The following is an 8,394-nucleotide window of genomic DNA, read 5'->3' on the forward strand; positions in this document are numbered from 1 at the left end:
AAGAAAACTCCGGATCTCTCCAACTGTTGTTGGTGCTTCCCAATTTTTCACAGTGTCAACCTTGGTGGGATCTACTGCTATACCTTCTCCGGATATAACATGTCCGAGGAATCCAACTTCCTTCAACCAAACTTCACATTTGCTAAACTTGGCATATAACTGATGTTCTCTGAGCTTCTCAAGTACCAAACGCAAATGCTCCTTATGCTCCTCTTCATTCTTCGAGTAAACTAGAATATCATCAATGAACACTACGACAAACTTATCCAAAAACTCCATAAATACTTTGTTCATCATGTTCATAAAATATGCAGGTGCGTTAGCCAGTCCAAATGACATAACGGTGTACTCGTACAACCCATACCTGGTGGTAAAAGTTGTCTTAGGTATATCCTGTTCTCGAATCTTCAACTGATTGTATCCTGATCACAGATCGATCTTGGAAAATACCTTAGCTCCTTGCAACCGGCCAAATAGATCATTGATCATCGGTAGTTGGTACTTGTTCTTGATTGTTACTTCGTTCAATCCTCGATAATCAACAACCATCCTTAACGATCCATCCTTTTTCTCCACTAGAAGTATTGGCGATCCCCAAGGCGAAGAACTTGGGTGAATATATCCTTTATCCAGTAACTCCTTAATCTGCTTCTTAATATCCTCCAAATCTTTTGCGGGATCCTGTATGGTCTCTTAGATATTGGCCCTGTGCCTGGCAAAAGCTCAATTAAAAACTCAATGTCTCTATCCGGTGGCATGCCTGGCAATTCCTCTAGAAACACATCAGGGAAATCCTTTACCACTAGTACTTCCTCTTGCGCAACTCTTGTTAACGAATTTACTTGAGTCCTCTTCGGCATATGTCGGGATACATACTTGATCCTTCTTCCTTCTGGGGTGGTGAGCAAAGATCGACTTACTGGCGCAATCAATGTTTCCTCCATACAACAATAGCCAATCCATACCCAGAATTACATCCAAACCTTGTGATTCCAAAATGATTAAATCTGAGGGAAACACATGCCTACCTATACTCAATGGCATTTGAAAACATCCTTTACTGGCCATGTACTCCGCTCCTGGTGAGCTTACTAACATAGGTGTTCTAAGAACTTTGGTGGGCAGGTTATACTTATCCACGAATTCCCTTGATATGTATGAATGCGATGCACCAGTATCAAAAAGAACGATTGCAGTAAAAGACTTAACCAAAAACTTACTGATTACTGCATCCGGCTGCTCTTCAACCTCCTCCACGTTAACGTGGTTCACCTGTCCCCTATTGAAAGGGTTCGGCTTCTTCCCACAGCTTCCATTCCCATTCCCATTCTGGGCTTCAGGACATTCATTGGCATAATGTCCGGTCTTCTGGCACTTAAAGCAAGTGACTTGGCTCAGGTCTCTCTTGGCTGGGGTTGATGGGTTGGTACAATTCTGGCCGTTGCTTCCTCCATTCCCATTACCATTCTTGGGGCCATTATGATTGTGCGAGCTACCTCCTCCATGGGTATGCTGAAAATGTCCTCCCGGTCTAGGGGTAAAACGTGGCTTCTGCTGAGCTCCAGAATTGTACTTCCCTTGTCCATACTTCCTCTTGCGGTTCTCAATTTGTTGCTGCTTCCCTTCAATCATAAGAGCACGATGTACCAACTCCTGGTAGTTGTTGAAGCTTGCTACCATGAACTGCATGCTCAACTCATCATTCAGTCCTTCCAGAAACTTCTCCTGCTTAGCTGCATCCGTAGACACGTCATCTGGGGCATAACGTGCTAGCTTACTAAAGTCCTCCACATACTGGCCAACTGTCCGTCCTCCTTGGCGCAAGTTGTGAAACTCACGCTTCTTCATGGCCATAGCTCCTGCTGAAACATGGGCAGTACGGAAAGCCTACTGAAACTGGTCCCATGTGACAGTGTCGATAGGGAAAGTGGCTGTGAAATTCTCCCACCATGATGATGCGGGTCCGTCAAGCTGATGTGCGGCAAACTTCACCTTTTCTGCATCTGTGCATCCTCCCGTGGTCAACTCCCTAGCTGTCTTGCGGAGCCAATCATCTACTACTATAGGCTCGGTGCTACTAGAGAACACTAGCGGATTCAACCTAAGAAAACTGGCTAAGTGGTCAACAGGTGGGGGTGGTGGGTTGTTGTGGTTGTTCCCCTGATTCTGATTCTAGACTAGCAACTGCATCAACGTATTCTGCTGCTGGATCAACTGAGTGAGCTCCGGTGGGAAGGTAAATCCTGGGTCACGTCTCGGAGGCATCTTGATAGAGGCGGGGTGTCCCGATCTTTCGATGAGATGATAACTATCGATTTGGTGGAGACGACTTTGACGATCCGACTACAAACGTGCAACGACGTTGTGCCTTAGCAATCGCTAAACCAACTCCAAGAGGTTATTGACCACGCCGGAGCACGATCAACCTGACCACGAAGGTCTATTCCTGCAAGAAATCGAAGAACAAGCAAGAATATGATAAAAGCAATCTGAATATCGCGAATATGTATGAAGTATTGATAATGGTGGGGATCCGAAAAGTGGTCTTGGTCTGGTCGTTGGACACAAACGAAGTACACGAAGTTGCAATGGCTAACTTTTAACTAAACAAATCCCAAGGAAAAGCTACTAGATGGATCTACTTATATAGGAGCAAGGGGTGGCGGCCAAGGAGGTGGGAGGACGTCCCAAGGCAGCCTAAAACTAAATCTAGGTCGTACAAGGCCAATGGGCCCAAGTGGAGGTGATGTAACACCTTTGGACTTGTAGTTTGACTCGGATTCTGCTGCAGCATCAGATTGTTTCGTCCACAACTCAACGCTCCGGACGAATTTGAAGCTGATTCCAATTGGGTTGGAAAGTGCACGAAATCTAGTTTCCAACAGAAAAAGAATCACTCAATTCGGAGTCCGTATGAAAAACTTGTGTGCGTTTTGAGTCAGGTATGTCTGTGCAGTCCGAATCTGAATCCAGAACGTGAGAGACTTGGACTCTATCTTCTCTTGGGCCAAAAGTGACGTGAGAGAACTTTTTGGACAGCAAATAAACATCTCTTTCTTCCTTATCTTCATATGTGGATTGTACAAATGTCCCATACACCTGCAATTAGACAAAACACAAAAGTGTGTGAAGTATTTTTGTTCTGGATAACATAAATAGATTATTGAATAGTTTGCACTAGAAATCACCTGACAAATATGCATATATGCAATATTTTTGGTCATATCCAAGGTAGTCATGTCCTCATCATCCTCCCCTTCTTGAAAATAAAGCCGTCCTCGGCGTTGCTTAATCTGAAATGTGGCTAACAAAAGAGACAAGGTGTACATGTTGTATATGTATATGTCATCCATTTTTACTTCCCTTGATTTTTGCATATAAGACACATGAATAGATGAGTAACTTGCATAGTTCATAAAATCTAAAGCCAAAAAATTAGCACAAGAAGTAAAAGGCATGAAAATATTGCAACTCAGTTTGCACATATAAGTGAAGCTCTTATTCATTTCAAAAGATTGACAATGTTCATCATTAAACCATCCCAACATTGGTGAATAAACCTTACTTGCATCAAATTTACATGCTACAACATGCTTAAATAAGCAAACATGCAATAAGTCATTCAACACAGAATCATCACCAAGATTAGAGGTCATATCAAAATGATTAAACATTGGTATAGGCGGGGTGTCCCGATCTTTCGATGAGATGATAACTATCGATTTGGTGGAGATGACTTTGATGATCCGACTACAAACGTGCACGACGTTGCGCCTTAGCAATCGCTAAACCAACTCCGAGAGGTTATTGACCATGCTGGAGCACAATCAACCTGACCACGAAGGTCTATTCCTGCAAGCAATCGAAGAACGAGCAAGAATATGATAAAAGCAATCTGAATATTGCGAGTATATATGAAGTATTGATAAAGGTGGGGATCCGTAAGCGGTCTTGGTCTGGTCGTTGGACACAAACGAAGTACACGAAGTTGCAATGGCTAACTTTTAACTAAACAAATCCCCAGGAAAAGCTACTAGATGGATCTACTTATATAGGAGCAAGGGGTGGCGGCCAAGGAGGTGGGAGGATGTCCCAAGGCAGCCTAAAACTAAATCTAGGTCGTACAAGGCCAATGGGCCCAAGTGGAGGTGATGTAACACCTTTGGACTTGTAGTTTGACTCGGATTCTGCTGCAGCATCAGATTGTTTCGTCCACAACTCAACGCTCCGGACGAATTTGAAGGTGATTCCAATTGGGTTGGAAAGTGCACGAAATCTAGTTTCCAACAAAAAAAAAATCACCCAATTCGGAGTCCGTATGAAAAACTTGTGTGCGTTTTGAGTCAGGTGTGTCTGTGCAGTCCGAATCTGAATCCAGAACGTGAGAGACTTGGACTCTATCTTCTCTTGGGCCAAAAGTGACGTGAGAGAACTTTTTGGACAGCAAATAAACATCTCTTTCTTCCTTATCTTCATATGTGGATTGTACAAATGTCCCATACACCTGCAATTAGAAAAAACACAAAAGTGTGTGAAGTATTTTTGTTCTGGATAACATAAATAGATTATTGAATAGTTTGCACTAGAAATCACCTGACAAATATGCATATATGCAATATTTTTGGTCATATCCAAGGTAGTCATGTCCTCATCATCCTCCCCTTCTTGAAAATAAAGCCGTCCTCGGCGTTGCTTAATCTGAAATGTGGCTAACAAAAAAGACAAGGTGTACATGTTGTATATGTATATGTCATCCATTTTTACTTCCCTTGATTTTTGCATATATGACACATGAATAGATGAGTAACTTGCATAGTTCATAAAATCTAAAGCCAAAAAATTAGCACAAGAAGTAGAAGGCATGAAAATATTGCAACTCAGTTTGCACATATAAGTGAAGCTCTTATTCATTTCAAAAGATTGACAATGTTCATCATTAAACCATCCCAACATTGGTGAATAAACCTTACTTGCATCAAATTTACATGCTACAACATGCTTAAATAAGCAAATATGCAATAAGTCATTCAACACAGAATCATCATCAAGATTAGAGGTCATATCAAAATGATTAAACATTGGTTCTTTTGCATCAATAGTTAATTCAATGGGTGCACTCAAAATTGTTGGTATTTTAGTTGTTTGATCACATGGCAAAGTCAAATTATCAACGTAGTCCTCTAAAATAGGTGGTGTGATCAAAGTAGTGGGTAGCTCATTAGATGGTGCATTCAAATTGACAAGGCATTCATCATTCTCATGTAGAGATGGAAGATCAGTACCTTTGTCATTACCTCTTATGATCAACTCAGATGATGTAGCCACTCTCGGGGGCGATGTGTCACATGGTGGAGGTGATGTAGTCCTGACAACAACGGATGTGGTTGTCATAGTATGCCTAGTAGTTGAAGGAACAATCATATCAACTCTTGGAATGTGCACCGTGCGCTTGTTCTCCTCGTGGCCAACACGTCGTTTTATTTCCTGTTCAGCTTTGCAAGCAAGATGAAACAAATGGTTCATAGGATAACACTCTTCATGGATTAGTATCTCTTGAATATCACGGTTTAATCCTGCCCAAAATCTATCCATAAAATCATCTTCACTTTCTTCTAAAGAGGAATGCAACAAGGTAGTTTGTAAATCATCATAATATTTTGTTACAGTTTCACTACCTTGTTTTAAGTGTTGCAACTTCTTAATCATGTCACGAATATAATAAGCAGGGACGAAAGTATGTCGCATGGCAAGTTTCAAATCATCCCAAGTAGTAGGTATATAATCAGGGTGTAACCGACAATATTCACTCCACCAAACCAAAGCATAACCAGTGAAAGAACCAACCGCAACCTTAACCTTTTTATGTTCATTGAAATTATGGGAAGCAAATATATTTTTTATGTCGAACTCCCATTCAATATATAAAGCAGGTTTAAAACGGCCATTAAATGGTGGTATAGATACATTAACCTGATCATGTGCATTTGGATGTTTGTGCACCTCTCGTGACGGTTGTGGTATTTGCAAAGGTGGTGGCACGTCTCCCGCGATCGACAAAGCCCATGAATTGACTCTGGATCCTGTCATGATTAGTAGAACAAGAAACAAAACCCAAAAATAATGTTCCTATAACTACTAGGATGTGGTGGTAAAACGCTCACAGTAAAGCAAATATCAATGTCTTACAAGTTCTTACCATGCAACAGGCGGTGATCGGCAACCAGCGGTGTCAAGTAACTCCGAATATTGAGTAAAGCGATTGCCAGGGGAGCGTACGTATACATGGTGTAGAAATATGTGGAGCTGGGTTGGCTATATATGGTAGCAAAAGATTAGCAATAATCAATTCAAAGATGCAATGTTGAATAAACGCTCAACGACGGTACTGTGCTGGTCCTAGGCTAGACCGGACTAGAGACGCGAGCCTAGAACACTAATGAGGTCACGGCGTAGCACAATTAGCATCAATGAAGGATACTAAGTAGCTCTTGACAGCAAGATATAAGTGAAGATCACAACGGCAGTGAAGATAATGATGAAAAACAACTGCCAAGCAGGATATACAACAACTCTCTCTCCAACTTTCCTCTTGAAAAGTTTGAGACAATTTTCTGATAAATTCTTTCAAAGAATGCTACTAACTCAAGCTTTCCAATGCAAAAAGAATCACTCAATTCCGAGTTGATATGAGGAGTCAAAGAATTCTAAAACTGACCTGAAAAATTGGAACAAGTTGTGTTCACGAACTTCGGAGGGCAAAAAGACCTATTTAGAAGCCGATTTTGAGGTGTCAAATATTGAACTAGCTTCTGCAACTATTTAGATGCGGCTCGTCGCTATCTTCAATTTGAGTACTCACGGAGCCAAAACTGACTTCGTATGAGGAAGATACACCTGTTTTACTGAACAGTGCGCAAAACAGATTCCAATCCGAATTCAGGTACGAGATTGATTCTAGATAGATTCAATTTTTTTTCTTCTCTCTTTTTTTTCTCACGCCTTTTTTTTCTTTTTCTTCTCCCTCTTTTTCTTTTTTTTTTCTTTCCTTTTTTCTCTTTTTTTTTTCTTTATCTTCTTTTTCTCCCTCTTTCCAAGACAAACTAGATAAGATGCAGATTCGATCAGGCGAAGATGTGAGTGACCTCAACTATGATTATGACAATAAATAGTGCATAGCACATGGTGGAAATTGGTGGATGGGATGGTGGACAGCGGATGGGATAATGATGCAGCGGCTGCGTGACTAATGTGAACAAAACTCAAAACTCTAAAGGAACTACACACTAAGACCAGCAACTCGACACGGCGATGCAACCGATAATTCAATAATGCAAACAATGAAAAGAAAATTGCAAAGGCTCAGTCTGGCTAGGACAAAGGATGAATAGATCTAACTTTTGTTTTGTGGCTTTTTCTTGGACAATAGGTAAGAAAATAAATCTAATCTAGGAAAAACTGGAAATTCTCACCGAGCAACCTGAAAACTGATACCACTTGATAGAGGCGGGGTGTCCCGATCTTTCGATGAGATGATAACTATCGATTTGGTGGAGACGACTTTGACGATCCTACTACAAACGTGCAACGACGTTGTGCCTTAGCAATCGCTAAACCAACTCCGAGAGGTTATTGACCACGCCGGAGCACGATCAACCTGACCACGAAGGTGTATTCCTGCAAGAAATCGAAGAACAAGCAAGAATATGATAAAAGCAATCTGAATATCGCGAATATGTATGAAGTATTGATAATGGTGGGGATCCGAAAAGTGGTCTTGGTCTGGTCGTTGGACACAAACGAAGTACACGAAGTTGCAATGGCTAACTTTTAACTAAACAAATCCCAAGGAAAAGCTACTAGATGGATCTACTTATATAGGAGCAAGGGGTGGCGGCCAAGGAGGTGGGAGAACGTCCCAAGGCAGCCTAAAACTAAATCTAGGTCGTACAAGGCCAATGGGCCCAAGTGGAGGTGATGTAACACCTTTGGACTTGTAGTTTGACTCGGATTCTGCTGCAACATCAGATTGTTTCGTCCACAACTCAACGCTCCGGACGAATTTGAAGGTGATTCCAATTGGGTTGGAAAGTGCACGAAATCTAGTTTCCAACAAAAAAAGAATCACCCAATTCGGAGTCCGTATGAAAAACTTGTGTGCGTTTTGAGTCAGGTATGTCTGTGCAGTCCGAATCTGAATCCAGAACGTGAGAGACTTGGACTCTATCTTCTCTTGGGCCAAAAGTGACGTGAGAGAACTTTTTGGACAGCAAATAAACATCTCTTTCTTCCTTATCTTCATATGTGGATTGTACAAATGTCCCATACACCTGCAATTAGACAAAACACAAAAGTGTGTGAAGTATTTTTGTTCTGGATAACATAAATAGATTATTG

This window comes from Triticum dicoccoides, chromosome 4A, assembly GCF_002162155.2.
Source record: "Triticum dicoccoides isolate Atlit2015 ecotype Zavitan chromosome 4A, WEW_v2.0, whole genome shotgun sequence".
In the NCBI taxonomy this organism is placed as follows: domain Eukaryota; kingdom Viridiplantae; phylum Streptophyta; class Magnoliopsida; order Poales; family Poaceae; genus Triticum; species Triticum dicoccoides.